At 35.9% G+C, this 20,973-nt stretch overlaps 1 protein-coding gene and 1 long non-coding RNA gene across 18 annotated transcripts in view; one reads left to right on the plus strand and one right to left on the minus strand.

Moving 5' to 3' along the window:
- sdk1b (sidekick cell adhesion molecule 1b) overlaps positions 1-20,973 on the minus strand; it is a 452,496-nt gene that overhangs the window by 335,744 nt on the left and 95,779 nt on the right. The gene's annotated exons all lie outside the window — the stretch shown is intronic.
- On the plus strand, positions 3,472-8,104 carry LOC141384871 (uncharacterized). The gene is made up of 3 exons (XR_012405475.1): positions 3,472-5,358; positions 5,502-6,379; positions 6,488-8,104. It is a non-coding gene; the product is annotated as an uncharacterized lncRNA (long non-coding RNA).

Genomic DNA, 20,973 nt, shown 5'->3' on the forward strand with positions numbered 1-20,973 from the left:
TCATTTGGGAAATATTTATATATAAAAATAAATTCACAGGAGAATGAATAATTTTAACTTCAACTGATAATCGTTTTGAATAATCGTGATTACAATTATGACCAAAATAATCGTGATTATGATTTTTCCTATAATCGAGCAGCCCTAGCAAACACACATTATGAAAACCCTTACAGTTGAAGTCAGAATTATTAGACCCCATTAATTGTTTTTTTTTTTCTTATTTAAATATTTCCCAAATGATGTTCAACTGAGCAAGCAAATTTTCACAGTATGTCTGATAATATTTTTTCTACTGGAGAAAGTCTTATTTGTTTTATTTCAGCTAGAATAAAAGCAGTTTTTAATTTTTTTTAAAAAACATTTTAAAGGTCAAAATTATTAGCCCCTTTAAGAACAAACCATCATCATTCATACTGCATGAGAAGCACCAATTATTTCAATTAAGTTATATTAGTAAATGTAAAAAGTATCAAAAACAAACACCAAGTAAAAGAAAACTTCTTAACTTTGTTTTCTGATTGCATGTCATTTTATTCAGGATTCTCATAATTGAATCCACAAATCTGCTGCTTTTAAATTTGGCCAATTTTAGATGCCAGCATAATGTTGTTGCCTACTGTCTGAAGCATCCTCCTCATTACCTTGCAATGTTGTTTAGGTAGGCAACTTCACTAGGTTTTAGAACAGAGCAATATTCCTGCTAATTTAAAGAGCCAATCTAATTTGCTGACCTAAACTGATTTTGGTCGACAGAATGCCAATAAATGCCTTACGCTAAAGCCAAAAAGAGCATTTTGCCACGGATGGTATTTATCTGTCTGTGCTCTAATTCATCTAAGAAGACATAAGACTTTCAGATTCGTAGTTATTAGCCATCAAAAACAAACGCCTCTATGTTTTTCTGACTTCAGTTTGACAGCCTTCATTACATTAGCTTTCAATTGGTATTCTGACAGGTTGTCAGAAATGAGCTCAAAAACGCGGAAAAGTAAATTAATGAGAGAACACATTTCAGTGGCACGAGCAAGAACAGTTTGAAGGAGAAAATAAAATGTACAAAAAAAAAAAATCTGTTGGTATTTCCTATCTGACAAATTAATGAAATGGAGAGTTTGTGTGGGTGCATTTTAATGTTGTTAGTGCCTCTGTTGTTTCTTTAAGCAAGTGAGGGCAAAAAGTTTAATTAACACACAATCAAATGTCGGTCTTCTGACACAGCAATTATAAGCATGGATCCTCGATAATTGATTTAATGAAGAAAGAGACAGGACCGTGTGAAGTGATCCATGTTCAATTAATCTCTTTCAGAAAAATGACTAATCGTGGGCTTTTTCAGTCACTGTTTACTGTAGTAGATGCTTAAACAAACAGACCGACATAATAATAGAGAGAAACTGATAGAATGATGAATAGATATAGAAAGACAAAACTACTGAATGGTAAATAGACATATAAGAGATAGACAGATGGATAGATGTATGACAGACAGACAGACAGACAGATGGATAGATAGATAGATAGATAGATAGATAGATAGATAGATAGATAGATAGATAGATAGATAGATAGATAGATAGATAGATAGATAGATAGATAGATAGATAGATAGATAGATAGATAGATAGATAGACAGACATAGAATGACTGACACAGACAGAACGATGGATGGATGGATGGATGGATGGATGGATGGATGGATGGATGGATGGATGGATGGATGGATGGATGGATGGATGGATGGATGGATGGATGGATGGATGGATGGATGGATGGATGGATGGATGGATGGATGGATGGATGGATGGAGACAGACAGATTATAGAATGACAGACAGACAGACAGACAGACAGACAGATAGAAAGACAGATAGACAGACAGACAGACAGACAGACAGACAGACAGACAGACAGACAGACAGACAGACAGACAGACAGACAGACAGACAGACAGATAGATAGATAGATAGATAGATAGATAGATAGATAGATAGATAGATAGATAGATAGATAGATAGATAGATAGATAGATAGATAGATAGATAATGTTCATGATAGATAAAGCGCACATCATGTTAGTGTGTATGTTTATCTTCAGGGGTGGAGCTGGATGGAGGGATGGATGAGAGTGTGGTTGTCTATCAGCCAAAGAGGCACTAACACCTGCTGCTAGGTCCAGTAGCTCTCTCTTTCTCTCTCTGCATTTTACACACACAAAGTCCACTTAATAAAAAAAACGTTTTGAAATGGAACCAATGGACTGATGATAGCCATCTGAGACATCTTCAAGATCTCAAACAAACATGAATAAACATGCAAGAGCCCCTACTCTTTAAGAGCAACTCCAAAATTACCTGTTTGGGCAAGACTGACTTTGAAATGTCTGGCACATCAAATAGGGACTTGGAAACAGGATTTACAGCTCTATATTGTGATGATTTTAATTAAAAAGGGATATTCATCGTCAAAAATTTTGAGGGGGAAAAGACAAGACAACCACAGTCTCACAAAATAATTCCTAAATAGCTAATATTTGGCTGGATTACCTTTATTACAGTTTAGGTAAAAATAAAATAACCCAAAAAAAGAAAGCAATTTCAGAGGCGGCACAGGTTATTACATTTTGCAGAAAGATCACTAAGCTTTTTCCTTTGGAAAAAAGAAAATCCACCAATGCACAATAACATTTATACCATTGAAACAGTGATTTAGAAAGCATCAAGGCACAATTTTTGATTTCATTTAACCTGTGTTGTGCTAGTTACTAAAAAATAGTAACTAATTACAGTTACTAGTAACTTCATTCAGAAAGTAACTCATTTACTTTTTTATGATTACTTACACCAAAAAGTAATTTGCTACTGTTAAAAGTAATTTTAGAGTTACTTTTCCAAAATACATTTTTAATGCTACTATTAATGCCCTTATAATGTCACTTAAGTGCTGGAGAATACACTGTTAACCAGCTTCACAGTTTTAATTAATGTGCATTATTACAACTAAAACACAAGACAAACTTAAATAAAAAGTAATGTTTAAACATTACTTTTTATTTAAGTCAGACCAGCAGCACAAAAGCTAAATTATCACAAGGATATAAACCAGCAGAATAATACAACCCCCGCTCATTATGAAAACATACCTCTATACAATTCTGGAGACCACCAAATACATCCCAGGAGCTACATTTTTTGCAGTTATTGTTTTTCGTGAATCCACCAGAAGCCGCTGTGTATGCTTTTTGAGATTTCAAATTTCCTTCACGAGTGCAATTCGTGCCTGCTGTTCTCATGTAAATCCACCAGAGGTCGCCTGTTAACTAATTGACTGATCAACTGACTCACCCTCCTCCTCCCCTAAACCCAGCCAATTATATTGATTGACCCGCCCACCGACTTTCCTAAACCCAACCAACAATTTTCAAAACCAATCCAATAAAAAAAAAGCCATCGTCTGATTTTTACCACATTCTCACCCTGTTATTTATTTATTTTTTTTTTGCCTTCTGTTTTTCTTACCTGTTTTCTGGAACCATTCTTGCAGAATCTGATATGTATAACAGCTATAAAAATAGGTTTACAATAAAAATAAATAAATCACAGAATTTTTCTGAGCAATACAACATTAAAAATTCAAATAACGTGTTCTGAAATATAACAAAAATGTGTCACTGTGTCAACTAAACGAATCAATTTTGTTATACAGATAACAAATGTGTGCTTATTTATTTAAAACAACAAACATAGTAGTATTAGTAATAGCAATTAATAATAGTAATGTTAATAGTCTCTCGGTTTCTTGTGCATACACTATTGGCCTACCTTGTGCACATTCGCTCTATGGTGCATCGGCCTACCACTCGCTTTACTTTTGTCCAGTCTGGCACATCGTACACAATGTAAACAGAATGTAGGCTAGACTGCAGTCCAAATCAATAATTTACCAAGTTACAAACAAACGCATCATATTGTAACGGTAACGGAGTTAATGTATTTAAAAAGTGATGTGTTACAGTATTAGTTGCTGTCAAAAGTAATGCTGTTACTGTGGTGAAGTTTGTTCCTCACCCCTGTCGCCACTGGCTTGCATGGTTTGTAGAGCTGTGCCTTGATAGATTTGCTCTTCAGTGTTTGGACTCTCAGCAGTGAAAATTAAACCACACTGAACTGAACTAAACTGAATTTCAACTCTGAAAACTGGTTTGACGCTGTTTACATTTATTATAATCTTCTATGTGAAGCTGCTTTGACACAATCTACATTGTAAAAGCACTATAGAAATAAAGATTAATTGATTTACTAGTAACATTGCCCAACACTGATGTTAACTTTAATATCAGTCTTCCTGAAAGACATTTAATTGACAGATACTATACATTTGCACTGCTTCACCTTCGTTCAGTTCCCAATACCCTTGAGATCATCACTCAGCTTATTAATGTAGTTCATTTAGTAAGTCAGCAGTTATTAAGGCAGTAAACTAAGCCATAAATTAAGTAATAAATCAGTAAATTAACAAACTCGCTTTCTCGCTTTCTGCGTCTGAAAACTACAATCAGAGCAATCGCTTTGTGTGTGTTTTCCTCCCTTTTAAGAGGTCAGTTACAATCAAGGTGACCTATTTCTACCGGTTATCTGACAAATTAAAAATGGACGCAACTAAGAAACAAGGTGATATCTGAACTGCAATCTAGAGAAAACAGAACCCAACAAATGCGTGAGCAATTTATTTATGAGCACAGGCACCAATGGTCCAATTTAAATGTAACCTGTTCAATAAAAAGACAAGTTTATAGCTGGATGTTTATAGTATTTCTCACAGCGTAAGTGCATTGCATAATTCTCTGTATGACACATTTAAACCTTGTTGATTGAATTCCCAGCTATATGTGCTTCCTGCGCCAGATTTCTCCATGTATCATGCGGACGCACATCGAAGATGAAGGCTGGCTTGTCATATGAGCCATTTTACAGGTTATTACAAGCTATGATTTTGAGAGCACTAACAATGCATTAAAGCTGTTTAAAGAGCTTTTTACTCGTCAACCCTGCAAATAAAAAACAGCTTACGCTAGCAAACAATTCCTATATTGTAGCAAGCGTGTTTAAAGCGATAGGTCATCCAAAAATAAAAAAAAATATTTCATCAGTTTCTTGCCTTTTTCGATGAATGTTGGTAGCCGTTTGACTTTCGTCATTTTTTTTTTCCTACTTAAGAGTGTCAATGACTACCAGTTTCCAACATTCTTCAAAATGTTTTCTTTTGTCTTCTAGAGAAAGCAGAAACGCATTAGGGTTTGGAGCCACTTGCTGCTTATTAAGTAGTGAGTAGATTTAAAATGTAAGACTTTTAAACTAAAGTCTCATTGTTTTTGACTATTACACTTTACTTTCCATGTATTTTTTGAATATGCAACGATCCCTGCTCACTAGGATTCACAAAAAGTACTAGCCCTCACCGTAAAAAATGCTAGGTTCCACACAATCATCCCAACATAAATAGATTAAGTTAACTTAAGGGTTTTTACAAATTTAGGTGGCTTAAACATAAATCAATTAAGGTATTCCCAAAAAAAAAAACTCAAGAATTGTTCATTCAACTCATTTTAAGTTAGTAGTTTTAACAAGAAGCTAAAATACATTTGTTAGTGCATGCCAGGCCAGTAGAGGGCAATGTGACTTTGTAAAGAAACACTACACACCTGTGAACACACAATCCTGCAATCTACTACTGTTTTTTGGTTGTAAAATAGGCAAATATTTGACTGACTGAACATGTAATACATGTGCATGCATCACAAAATTGTGTTTTGATGTTGTGTGTTTACAGATTATTGTCAAAAACTTGCATTTTGAATCTTTGTTACACATGTGCATACTATAGTAATTACAATTAATTATGCATAATTACAACCCAGGCTCATTCTGAAAACGTACCTCTATACATTTCTGAAGACTGTCAAATACGTCACAGGAGCTACGTTGCTTTGCTATTTTTGTTTCCACGAACCCACGAGGCCGCTGTTGACTGACTGTTTGACTAACTGAATGACTGACTGACTGATTAACTGATAGGGCTACATTTTCAGAATGGGCCTATGCTGCATAATTACATGCAACTATCCCTAAAACTAACCTGAGTTGTAACCCTTAGTCTAAAGTTAGTACATGTGATTAATAATACTACTAACAAGTTAAATTAGTTACGCGCAGTGGTCCCCTACCCCCGGGCTGTGGACTGGTACGGGTCTGTGGATCAATAGGTACAGAGTGCACAAGAAAACATTAATTATTGCCATTTTATTTATTATCTGAGTCTGAATGATCTTTTATTATTTCGAAAAATTACCATATTCTCTCTGTCACATCTCGGTCACTTGAGTGCCAAAATTAACCCCCAAGCAAGCGAAATGAGTAAGAAACAGATGTCTTTGGAAAGTTTCATTGCGAAGGAGAAAAGGCCCAGCGAAGGACTCATGAACTGCCAAGGAATGGATTTGTTGACCCCTTTGTCAACAAATCAGGTGAATCTAACATGTCGGTTCAAGAAAAAGGATCAACTGCTGGAAATCGCAAATGACAGTAGTATTGCGTATTTTTCTTTTTGTGCTTGCGTGCGCATATTAGAAGCAATGAACTCGCGCCTTGCAGGTGAACCTAGTTGAAAACATCGAGCGCACTGCAAGTTACGTGACAAGAACTCACTGATCAGCTTCATACTTTGTATGGAATATACACATTTCGGTAGACTAAATACTTTATCAAACCAAAACACTGCAGGGCTTTTTCATTGTCTCTATAGAGAGTTGCAGCAATGTTTTGTCAGCTTGTCACCCTTGTGAGAAAACAGCTTTGGTCACCTATCAACCTACCACCACCCATTAAACATGAAATTTTGAAACAGAAAAACATTAATATTGTCAACTATTTCAGGAAAGGTCACCAACACATTAAGTCAGGCTGTTCATTAGCTCAATGATAGTTTGAATCCATTGAAACACATTTGCAATTATTCTTACAAACGGTCACTATAAAATGTCAGTCACCTGGGGAAAACTCCCAAAAGAGTGAAATATTACTGAAGGTACTTGCTACTTTCATGATAACTCCACTTTCTTAGTTCAAAATGGTGCTGTCTTTACTGAAGGACGTTTCATTGAGGCTGAAGTTAGGCGTTGAAAATGTTTCCCGGCATATGCTGAAAGCGAAGTGGGTTTATATGCAGGTCAGTCAGGTTCATTTTTTAAGATCGATTTTCTGCTCTAATCCAACTAGTGACAATGTCATTCCAAACCTAGAATAGAAAAAAAAATGACAAAGCCCACCAGAACAACTTTCCATCACTCTCAATCAATGTTAGAGAATCTGAACAAATTTAATTCAGTAAATGTCCTAAAAAATTTATTTAAAAAATAAACCCACAGCAACACAAGGCGATTAAACAGCTGAATTAATTACTTTATAACGACCCGACCCAGAAAACTCATTTTCCGAGGAATAATTTGTTTTCAGCGGATACCAATTAAGCATTGATTGTGCATATTAAGGTCTACGCTTCATCCATTATGCCAGTATCAGTCACCAGCAGACAGAAACACACAAACACACACAGATAGACCTCAGTGGTATCCTTTTCCATATAAATTAATAGGAAATCAAGCATGTATGGTAGTGTTTAGTAAGAGATGCATTTTCAGAATGAAAAAAGGTATTTTGCACTATATCTGAGCTGTTCCTTTCATAAGGGCCACATTAGATATAAAAGTAGACTACTGAATCACCTGAACCCACACTTTGCCATTTGTTTTCATGCACTGACTGCCCTACTAAACTGATCAGAGTTCTCCATCTCTCCTTATTTGATAAAGGGTCCAAATTTAAATGGACAGTTCACCCAAAATATACAAATTCTGTCAATATGTACTCACCATTGACTTCTTCCAAACTGCTTTGAATTGTTTTTCCTTTATTGAACACAAAAAAGAGCCATTTTCAAGAATATGGAAAAACCTGTAACCACCAACTTCCATGGTTTCCAACTTTTGGGCTTAAAGATGCTGTATGTAAGTTTTTGACTCTTCTAAAACATAACCACACCATAACATGTTTGAAGATATTTAGGAAACTTTAGGAACATTCCTGTTTATCTGAAAAACAATGCTGAAGTCAGATATTCTACTTTGAAAATGTGAGTTACATGTCTGTCTTTGTTTCGGTCCCTTTATCCCCCCTAATGCCAGTTTTGCCAATTATCTTTCAGCACCACGAGTTAACTTTGTGGAAAGCAGCATATTTTATTCATTCAGTCAGGAAGGCTTTCAAAGTATACATCTGTGACTGAAATGCGACCTCTGATGGACAGTAGCAGACTCCGAAATGAGACCCAGATTCAGACATGAGATTCCACATCAGGTAGTTATTAATTAGCAAATAATATAAATATTACAAATGTAAACATTAGGTGAGCAGGGTACATTATAGCCTCGTGTCCTAACCACAAGATATGTGATACTGAGGTGAACTATCTGCGGCTGCTTTTTTTAGTATAACATTAAACGTCATGTAAAATGGCATTCAAACTCACGTTATTAGCATTTAACACTAAATAAAGCACATGAGGTTTACCTGAGGTGATCATTGTCAGTTTATCCTGTTGTTCAGTTGCAAGAAATAGAAGCCGTTTCTAAAATATAAGTTTCAGGTGTTGGTTAGAACAAAAACTCCTTTTAATATGGAAAATAGACAATCTATCCTGTGCCATTGCTTTTATTTAGAACACGACTTAAATCAGCCTTTAGGCTCAATACTCAGGCACACTCCTGTTGGTGTGGTCAATCTGGCAACCTGCACTTGTGTGTGTTTTCAAACAGAAATGCTATACCTAGTTCAGGGGTCGGGAATCTTTTTTCAGCAAAGAGCCACTTCACATTTTTTTGCAAATGCCTTTTTTTTATAGAGCCATCGGGGATATAAATTAGGCGTCACATGTTGAGCATGTCCATGTATTAACAAAAGATAACTTATAGAATTTTTTTCTTTTCACCATCAACACTCATGAATGTTGTTTGATTTTACATGCGCAAGGTGACCATAGAAATGTAAGCTGCATGCCCTTTATTGTTGTCACGTTTCAAGTTAATTCACTGCATCGCACACCTGCATTGGTTAAAAAGTCATTTTGTTCTTTTGTTTATTTTGCTGTAAAAATATACAAAAAACAGGTCATTTTAATTGTATTTTCATTAGGAAACTGATTTTAGTAACATTTTTAATTTTTTATTGAAGAGAGACAGCTGGAGAGCTACATATAGGTCAAAGAGCCACATGTGGCCCCCAAGCCATAGGTTCCCTACCCCTGACCTAGTTCAACCACTAGGTGTCAAACTTGCATACTGTGCCTTTATCTCTTGGAGCCATCATCATTCATTCATTCATTCATTCATTCATTCATTCATTCATTTTCTTGTCGGCTTAGTCCCTTTTGGAGCCATCATTTGTTTATCAAAATCTTGCCAAAGTTCTTACCAAAATCTTACCAAGTTTATCAAAAACTTTAAAATGTTTTTGTGTTACATTACTAAAATAAATAAGGATGAATGCCTCTAAATGAGCAAACAAAAATAATTATGCATAAAAGAGTGCAACTATAAATGACATTCTGTAATTTAAATAATTAAAGTAAGCATTTGCAAAACAGATTCCCCAATCAACTAGGAAATCAGACAAACAAGTAGTCTCTTCCAAAACGCCACTGCTTCCAACACTTAAAGCCAAAAGTTGACATCGCTCAAACAAACAGGGCAACATTGAACACATCAAAAACAACGTTTTTACTTTTAGTCCCACATTAGACTTGGATATGAGAATGTTTTATTTTTTACTGCTGACAAAAATGACACACAATGGGCCTCATTCATGAAATATTCATCTGTAAACTGTCATATTCAATTCAGTGCAACAATTTTACCTTCTGTTTGTGTTCAAAAGGCCAGCTAGAGTCAAAGTTTACTTCTCAAAGTTTGTTCATCAGACTCCTGTACTGGGGATTTGCTATCTAATCCTTTATTGCAGCTAGAGGTTTGTTCGGTTTAATTCAACACCATGCAGTAAATAATATCACATTTCCATTCCGGTGACAAACTGTTTACAGCGGTATTGTGTTCAGGCCTGGTGCTTAGAATAAAGTGTGACTCATTTCTGAATATATTCACCATAGAGTCGCACTGCTGATATATATGGGGCTCCAATGCTTGAACCTTCTCGCTGCTTGCCAAAAAGTGGGCCAGCATCCTCACAGGCAACAAACACTGCGTTCGATCAAAACACAACCATAAACAAATATGTAAAAATCTGCTATTAAATTGGAAGATATGCAAGACTGATTGTCTTTGGAGTCGTTCTCATACTGACTTCGTCCAAAAGGCACACGTTGCCCACAGCAGATCTTTGGCTGAGAGGTCATTTGTAAAACATGCCGCTCTCTCCTATTCACTCCAGAAACAAACAAATGACAACAAGATGCCAAAATAGACCACCTCAGACGTTCTGAAGCAAAGAAACGAATCTTCAAAACCATTTTTCCCACCACAAACAAATCATTCAAGATCTTCCGCTGTTTGATGACAGGAAGATCACTGAACAGACATAATAAACTAAATAAATAAACCAGGGAGAATAAATTTTTCTGTGTACACAAAACTTTCAAATAAACCACAATGAGTAAATTAATATTGAATGCCAGTGTTTTATGTGGAAGCTCAAAGCTACTATTATGACAGATTGAAAGTTTGTTACTTTAAATAGTTACAGGTATGAATATGGTTATGGTAATGGTTGCAACCATTGTAAAATAGCCAGCATAGTGCACACCAACAACTGCATGTCAGATGAATTTAAATATTACAACTTCTGCTTTATTTTTAGGTGAAATCATTTAATTGTGTTTTTTGTGCCATGTTTCATCTCACCCAACAGGTTGACTGGAAACATCTGTGATGTTTACAAAAAGACATCTTGAAACTCTTGTGTCAAATTCCAGCTGTCCTCCAAGAGCACCAAAGGGAATGTGCTTTCATTACCATGTTCTTGCAAGATTTTTTTTTATGATTTTCCTTCAAGAGGTAGTTCACCAACAAATGAAAATGACAACCCCCTAAAACATTCTGTAATTAGCATTCCTTTTGATTTATTAATCAACAATCAGCTAAATTCTGTGATCAGGGTTTCTGCATGTATATTTTAATCAAATTTAAAACTTTTTAAGACCCTTTTAAGACCATAATGAAGAATTCACTGTAAAAATGTATAACAGCGGTTGTGAATTGAAACTCAATGCAATAACAACTTAGATATATATGTAAAAAAGAAAGCTTTCTGATCGATTATTGGTGACTGGGTGTCAGTCGAATGGCTAGCTTTACTAGGACATAGGAAAATTAAGACCTTTTTAAAATAATTTAAGACCTATAACACAATATTTTCCCAGAGATGGGTTGTGGCTGGAGGGACATCCACTGCGTAAAAACTTGCTGGATAAGTTGGCGGTTCACTCTGCTGGGACGACCCCGGATTAATAAAGAGACTAAGCCGACAAGAAAATTAATCAATTAATGAATATAACACAATATTTCAGTGCATTTAAGACTTTTTAAGGCCTGAAATTTTGTTTTTTGAAATTTGAAACATTTCAGACTTTTTAAGACCCCGCGGACACCCTGGTGACATTCCTGGTTATACAGGTAATTGTGTTGTCATTACTAAATTCCAAGTGTACAAAATATTTTAGATTTATATACAAAATATATTTTTGAACAATTCCACAGAACAGGCCTTACTGTAAACCACAGTATGGGCTCTATTTTAAATGATCTAAAGCACACAGCGAGGATAAAGTCCATCTACAGAACAAGCCTCCTCCATTGGTCCTCTTTACTTTCGTGGATAAGGAAATGGTGTTGTACGCACTGCACTGAAGACATCCATTAGCCTACATATTAAATTTCATTTGTCAAGCGCAAAGATTTTTTTTCTAAACTGTTTCTAAATTCAGTTCTAATTTACAGCAAACAAATAAATCAACAATAATAACCAAGTGCGGTTGAAAAATTTAAATATGCATATACAAATACTTCTACAACTACGAATATATAAAAAGATGGATTTCAAAGCCTCCCTGAGGTGAAGGCATAAGAGGAGGTAGTGGTTTTTATATTTATGTAGAAATGATCAAACATTTGAATCCCTAATTTTTTTTCAGATTTAAAAATATGTGTATTTCTGTACATCTTGTGTGTAAAACTAACTTGCTCATTAAACAAAAAAAACAGCTTTTAGTTAGTCAGTTGCCTCAAAATAGCAATGCACCAACAATGCGCCTTAACACACCTCCTTTTCAGACCAGCATGCCCATGAGTCCACAAAGTTGCGCAAATGGATTTGCTACTTAAACGTGAAAATGATTAGTGATGCACGATATATCTGCGGCCATATCGATATCGTCTGATGAATGCTATTTTTAATGTTATTGTTTACGTTAACTTAGGCTGATATATTTAAGCCAATAGCTTATGTAATCGTACAGAACTGCCTATCTCGTGCATGTGTGGGTTGAACTTGTTCAGACTTATCCAGTGCACTATAACAGAGCTTTCCTCACATTGTTTATTCCTTTAAAGTCTGTGCTTTCTTGGTGTGGTATTGCTGTTTGTTAATAACTCAGTAATTAACCATATTGCTTTTCATTGTAGATATGTTTACTAGAGTGTAAGGTTGTTCACTGTATAAAAATATAACATTTTGAAATATTTATATTCATCAGTTATTATATTGTTTATCAGCCTCCAAATCTAAAGTGTTATTGATATCGTCAAAAAATCAATATCTGTGTATCCCTAAAAATGATAGCTGAGCTAATCTGAATATAACAAAAAAAAACACTCCGATGCCTGGCACCATATGCGGCAGGTGTATGATAGGGCCCTATTTCAACCTCGCCACATGTGGATTCATGAAAGCGTAAAAGAGCATTTCCAAAAAAATGTGGAAAACAATACTTCTAAGCAGTAAATAGGGGCTAACTAAGACAGAGGAACCTGCTCTCATCCTTCTCACCCTCATTTTATTTCTTTCTTCATTTGTGTCATTTACAGTGGTGTAACCTGACACAGCTCACACAAGTGCCTCATTCATTGCTGTACCCAGGAGACTGTCTTACTGATTCAAGGGCTTGCTGTAAGTACACAAGCTAGTGGCCTCGACAGGGATTTACCAAGACTATGGATTTGTTCCAACACCAAGCCAGCTGCCAACCTAGACAGTTTTTAAGACATCAAACACATCCTCTCAACATCAAGACAGTCCTAAAGTCCCCAAATTCCACAAATGTGGCTAAATGTCTACAGGTTATCTCACATCATATTTTTGTTAATGGAAGCGCAGAGCTAAATTAAAAATAGCTCAAAATAATCTAAATATAGTTGGTGCCACACTACAGGCCCTGCTCCATTAGCAAACAGAACCAAACCATGGCTTGACATTTTTCATAGTAATGGATATGCTGTGGCTGCTATATTAAATTAATTTTTAATATACAATCCATTTTTTTCAAAAATTCTTGTACAGTGCAAAATAGTAATAGGGATAGAAGCCGACAGCTTTAGCTCGCTAGTGATGCTAGACGGCTAAAGCTAGAAACTTTAGATGTTTCGAGTAGATTTAGTTGTAAAAATGTATGAAGGGTGTGTGCACCATTTGTAGGGAAAAAAAGAAGACAGTAGCGAATAAGGATGTATTTTGTAATAAAATTGAAATTATGAATCAACAACAAGAATAACATCACTCCGTATCTTTAAACCTCTACAGCAGTCTCATGAATAATTGGAAAACACTCAAACAAAAATAAAAAATATAAAACTACTAATAGTGCGTTCACACCAGACGCTTTAAGCATCAAGCGCAAGTAATATACATGTTAAAATAAAGTCGCGAATAGACATCCTGAGATGCTATTCGTGCGAATGAGGCAGCACAAATGATGCGTTTGACGCAAATAAAGTGAGCATTTTGCACATTTGACGCAGTTAACGCCGGTGTCCCTGCAGGGTTTAGGTCCAACTTGCCTCAACACACCTGCCTGGATGTATCAAGTATACCATGTAAGACCTTGATTAGCTTGTTCAGGTGTGTTTGATTAGGGTTGAAGCTAAAATCTGCAGGACACCGGCCCTCCAGGAAGTTTGGTGACCACTGCATTAATCAATAAGGAGCTTGCTCTTGTAGGGGTGTCATTATGACATATCGCCTGTTGTTGGCGTCCCTGATTAAATCTACTTGCTGACACCCAACAACAGCTTATGAAACTGGGTTTAGCTCAGTCAGAAGAACCACTGAAAGCTTCCATCATCCAGGTAGTTTCTGGAAGAGTTGAAGAGCTGAGTGCACCTCAGAAACACCTAATGGACATGATGCCAAATAAATGCACTGTTTTTCAGCCTTCCTAAAGCACATAAACCACAGCTACTCTTTTAGTAAGATCCAAGTTAGCCATTTAGCAACGAAACTAGAGTCATCGGCCAAACACAAGCCCTGCACATGACACAAATCCACATCTATTGTGAAGTGAATTTCACGTGCAAATTAAGCAAGTAAACTTAAAATGTCCACACGTCTATTTACGCACAAATAGCATGTTTTGTTTTTTTTGCGTCTGGTGTATAGCTTATAAGAGTTCATTCTCTTACAAGAATTAGTTCATTCAGCAGACACAATGTTTTTTAATTTTATTGAGAAAATTGGCGAATTTGTATAATCTAAATCATATATTTTATGATGGATCATCTCTCAATAATGATTGGATCAGGTTTCGAACATTGTAGAAAATGACTAATGCTTATGAATTAATATAATTTAAATCAGGAGTGGGCAAACTCTGTCCTGGAGGGCCAGTGTCCTGCACTGTTTAGCTCCAACTTTAATCAAACACACCTGCTTATAGATTTCCAGTGATCTTGAAGACACTGATGGGCATGTTCAGGTGCGTTTGATTAGAGTTGGAGCTAAACTATGCAGGACACTGGCCCTCCAGGACAGGAGTTTGTCCACGCCTGGATTAAATTATATTAATTCATAAGCATTAGTCATTTTGGACAATGTTAAAATATTCCCTCATGAGATGGGGCTTGATTTTCTGTACAGAAGTGTAGTTTTGCTGAACTAACTCCACTATTCAACACAAATTGAATTAATTTGAGCAAATAAGATAAACAAAAGCATACACAATCGATTAACAAACTCAAAGCTCACAACAGGTCTTTAAAGGTTTTTCAGTTATTGTTAAAAATCAATTTCCCTATAGAGAAAATGAATGGCGTTGGCCTCTACACTGCACAGTTAGTTCAAGCCAAGCTTGTGGTCTCCTGTGATTATTTGTTGCATAGTCTCAGAGCTTGACAAATCAGCTAATTTTGATTCCATTGTAAGGATTCTGACTGAGCACCAGACAATCTTCCTAATCAAAACAGACAGAAAAGATAGTAATCTGTAAACAGAAAAGCCAACAGTATGTCAAAGAAATAACTATGATGCAACACCACGCTGCCTTTACTCCTCATGTGGGCTTATTACTCATAGCAACAAAAAGCAATACATTTCAAACTAAGGCAGGTTGGGCTTTAGGCGGCTGTTCGGGAATAATATAAATGCATGTACTTTGTATGCATTGATATCTTCCACATAACCCCCTAAAGTAGGACATGTCGCCGCTGACAAATGTATTGCGTTTTGTTGCTTTGTAAATATTACAATACATTTTTCAGTGATGATGTTGACTTTGTCTGGCTCTTGTTTTTCAGCGCTTTTAAACTTGATTTTAAGCTTTTGCACACTGCGACTTGCAATATGCGCACTACCTGCAATACAAATGAAAAGAAATCTTCAAAAGAAATGGGCCTATATGGGTTTCGGCACTGAGACAGCAAGGCAACACACCGTTTTCGAGCAGAGCTAATGTGCATCTTAAAATGTAAATTGAAAACTCTAGCAGTAAGTAAAAGACAAGGGTGTTTGAGTTCATTTTTTTTATTAAATGAACACAACCACCAATGAAGCGCCATGAAGAAGAGATGCATTCAGATGTCCATGAGTGATTTCTCAGCTCTGAACTGCTTGAGAGAAATGATTGGTGCATGGAAGGTGTTTATTGTTGTCAGACAAACTATTCGTTGTCTATTGTTTGTTCTGAGGTTGTAAGTGCATTTCTGTGGGTGAAAGCACTCGCTAAATGACTTAATGTAAATATAAATTTCACTTGAATGAGAGACGGGGAGTGTGGAAGTGGTGGGGTGTTTATTGTAATGCTTTTAGTCCCATGCTAGCAATGTTGGCCTTAGCGCACATTCAATGGAGCAAAATGAAGATAAACAGCCTCCATTTCGAAGCGTTCTCTAAGCCACCGGGGCCTCTAATGCATCCCTAATGTGTGTAATGTGTTCTTGTGTTTTTGTTTGAGCGAAAAAAAAATAACTGTGGCTTGCTACTTAAAATGTTTAAAAAAAACATGTTGAAAAATATGTTTTGTCACTTATTTTTCTGCTTCTGACTAATATTTGGAGAAAAATCAATCGAGAGAACGTGAGATTTGCAAAAACACATTTGGCAGCTGAATGTGTAAATGTTCTTGTCTTGCTATTCTTGATTGCCAGATGGTTTTCTGTAAGCTAAACACCAAGTCTTGCTCTACCTCAAATACACAATATCCCACATTTATTTCCATGTGCTAAAATAAGCTGATTTCGACCAAATTAGACTATTTATTTCTGAACAATCACATTGTATGGACACAATGTAGCTAGTTTATTTGTACTGTGTACACACTTGTTGAAATTGTTACACTGTAAAATCCAAAAAGTGAAGGTAACTCAAATCATTTGAGGAAACCGAATACAACAAACGATTCAAGTTCAAAAAATGATCCTAATGAGTGCTGTGAACTTAATCCATTTAAGTTAACGAAGCAATCTGAGTACTGTAAAACCCAGTAAGTTAAAGCAACTCAAGCCGTTTGAGGAAAATGATTGTTAAAAACCATTTGGGTAAAAAACTAGTACTGTGAACTTACTTCATTTGAGTAATGAAACAATCTGAGAACAGTAAAACCCAATAAATGAAGAGAACTTTAACCAACTGAGCACTGTAAAACCCAATATGTTAAGGCAACTCAAACCGTTTGAGAAAACCGACTGATACAAACCATTTGAGTTAAAAAAAATTATTATGAGTACTGTGAACTCAACTTGAATTGTGAACTTAAGTTAAAGTAATGGGGTATTTAATTAACTGATTACTTTCAACACTGAGTTCAAAACTTTTCAAATGAGTAGATTTAACTTTCAGTCAATTTTAAGTTAACTACACTCATTCCATTTGATAAAGCTGACTGCAGGTTTTTAATGTATGAAATGGTTGAGTTGTAAAATGACAATACAAATATTTTGATCTTAAATAAACAATTTTAAGGACTTGCAATAATCTGGTTTAACCAGCGGTCTGCTGTAGCAATACTAATGTAATGTAGTAATGTGTGACTCCCACATCCATTAACTCATGCATTCAATACATACACAAAGCAGAGAACACTGACAATGTGCCGACAGAAGAGACAGAGAAATAAAGTTTAAACGCAATTCTGTTCAACAACAAATATGGTGATTGTCTTTAATGATTTGTGACAGCTTGTTGTAGCCTCAGTGGCACATTAACAGATCATTTTTACTGCTAGTTATAGTATCAAATAATTATGTCAGAATGTACTGAGAGAAAAAGTACAACCTACCAAAATCAAGCATAGAAAGATGACAATAAAACAGCTTATTAACAATAAAACGAATCCATGCAAATGTCAATTAGTTTAATTGTTAGCTTTAACTAAACTATTGATAAATATAGAAAGCAATGTTAAATATATAGATTTGACATCGTACAATGTCTTATGTGAAACATCAAAAGCATCGTCATTGTAGGTGAAGGTAAATTAATTATGAATAATTAATTAATCCATAATGAACTCATTATTTGTAGCCTTCCGTTTCAACTACCTGACCTGCATGGTCTTTGTTTTACTCAAAACCAAATGATAAATAAATAAAGATAAGTTACACACAAATTACATTCTTGATAAACTGCCCGACGTGCACTGCTCTCTGGGGTTTTGTGCTCAAAGCACCCGTGACTGCTGAAACGCCAGTGTGCATGTGAATCGTATTTGTTCTAAAATAACATTTTAAAACTAAGACATATTAGTGTAAACAAGGCCTGTGTGTGGTTTTCGTGAGAGGGTTACTGCTGTGACGGGGGTGGGGCGAAGGATCGCGAATCGAGCTCAGCATCGTGATGTCTATCGGCCATAGGCAATGGAGAAACAAATTTGTGCCTAAAAGGTCCACATTAATACCCCAAGGGTACACATTAGTACCCAAAAAGTACAAAAGTGTTCCTCATAAAATTCTTAGGTACTAATATATACTTTTGAAGTACCAATATGGACCGCTTAAGTACAAATGTGTACATTTTGAAAAGGTACCACCCCAGTGACAGCTCGTGTACCTTTATTTCTGAGAGTGCACAAGGACAGAAAACTGAGCTATGTTATATGCAAACACAACCTTTAATAACTAGTTTCCTAAGTTCTCATAGGAAATTACAACAGTAATGTAACTGGTGCTCTATTCCAAAGCCAATAGTATGCCTCCTACTTTGTTTTGTAGCCAAATTCAAAGTTGCCTGCATCCTGCGGAGAAAAGATAAACCCAAAAGATAATGCATTATGCCAAGCTCAGTGGGGGGTGGGGGAGAAATAAAAAACTGGAGTGTAAAGTGAGAAATGTTGATTATAATTAAACATAACACACTGTAAAAATGCCCATTAAAAGGAGCAAAAAAATCTCATAATTGAACTAATGGTGTTATATTAAGTCTGCAAATATATATATTGTAAAATTCATTATATACAAGTTTGGGCAAAATGAAATGATCAATTCAAGAAACACTTGAAATACTTTCTTTTTACAATGCATAATCATTTTATTTACACATTCAGAAATAAAGGTTAACAAGCAGCCACTGGGGTGGTTCCATTTCTAAAGGGTCCATATTGATAATGACGTACATTCATTCATTCATTCATTCATTCAGTTTCCTTCAGCTTAGTCCATTTATTCATCAGTGGTCACCACAAAGGAATGAACCGCCAACATATCCAGCAAATGCTTTACACAGCTGATGCCCTTCCAGCTGTAACCCAGTTCTGGGAAACATCCATACACACATACACTACGGCCAGTTTAGTTTATTCAATTTGCCTATAGCACATGTCTTTTGACTGTGTGGGAAACCAGAGCACCCATTTGAAAAGGTCTCTTTTATTTCTGATCTGATTTCAGTCTAAAACAACAGTACAAACTCAACTGAAATCAATCAGTCAAGTTGACACAATTTGTGTGCATTGGTGTGCGAAAGGGTTTACCCATACTGATTTTTTATTTTTGGCATGTTTGCTGCACTTTTCAGATCATCAAACAAATTTAAATATTAGTCAAAGATAACTACAGTAAGTAAATACGTACGTAAGTAAATACATCAGGCAGATTTTAAATGAAGATTTTTAATAAGGGAAAACAAAATCCAAAACCATATAGCCATGTGTGAAAAAAAAGTGTTAACCTTTGCTGTCAAAACAATTAAACTCTGGTTTATAACAAGTTAATTAAATTTCACAAGCCACATCCAGGCCTGATTACTGCCACACCTGTTTGCAGAAATCACTTAAATAGGATCAGCCTGAGAATGTGAAGTAGACCAAAAGATCCTCGAAAGCTAGACATCATACTGAAAGCCAAAAAAGTTCAAAAACAAATGAGAAAGAAAATTATTCATATCTACCAGTCTGGAAAAGGTTATAAAGCCATTTCTAAAGACTGCAGCCAAGCACAGTGAGTGCCATTATCTACAAATTCCAACAACATGGAACAGTGGAGAACCTTCCCAGAAGTGGCCGGCTGTCCAAAATTACCCCAGGAGAACAAAAACCACTCATCCAAGTGGTCACAAAAGACCCCACAACAACATCCAAAAAACTGCAGACTTAACTTGCCACAGTTGAGTGTTCATGACTCCACCATAAGAAAGAGACGGCAAAAATGGCTTGCATGGCAAAGGTCTAAGACGAAATCCACTGCTGAGCAAATAAAAACAAAGGCTTATCTCAGTATTGCCAGAAAACATCCTGATAGAGAATATCAAAATATCCTGAAGGAGAATGTCCGGCCATCTGTTAGTAGCCAAAACAAACTTGGGTTCCGCAGCAGACCAATGATCCAAAGCGAAACAGCAAGTCTACTTCAGATGAGCTGAAGAAAAACAAAATGAAGACTTTGGAATGGCCTAGACAAAGTCCTGACCTGAATCTAATTGAGATGTTGTGGCATGACCTTAAAAAAAAGCAGTTCATGCTTAAAAACCCTCCAATGTGGCTGAATTACAACAACTCTGCAAAGATGATTGGGCCAAAATTCCTCCACAGCACTGTGACAGACTCCTTATCACCTTAACGCTTGATTGCAGTTGTTGCTGCTAAGTGTGCCCCGACCAGTTTTTAGGTTCAGGGGGTATATCACACAGGGTATAGTATTGGATTGTGTTTTCCCCTAATATAAACTTTTATTTGAAAACATGCATGACGCGTTTACTTGTGCATCTTTGACTAATATTAAAATTAGTTAGATGATCTGAAGCATTATAGTATGACAAACATGAAAAATAGAAATCAGAAGGGGGAAAACACTTCACAACACTGTATGTAGGCAGCAAGCAAGGCAGTTCAGTTATGAATCAGAGCTTGGACTTCCATGTGACCAATTACTGAGAAAACAACTGATTTACTGTCAGCACTGCAGCTAAAACCTCTGACGCCAGTAATAGGAATT

The sequence above is a fragment of the Danio rerio genome, chromosome 1, assembly GCF_049306965.1.
Source record: "Danio rerio strain Tuebingen ecotype United States chromosome 1, GRCz12tu, whole genome shotgun sequence".
NCBI classification, from domain to species: domain Eukaryota; kingdom Metazoa; phylum Chordata; class Actinopteri; order Cypriniformes; family Danionidae; genus Danio; species Danio rerio.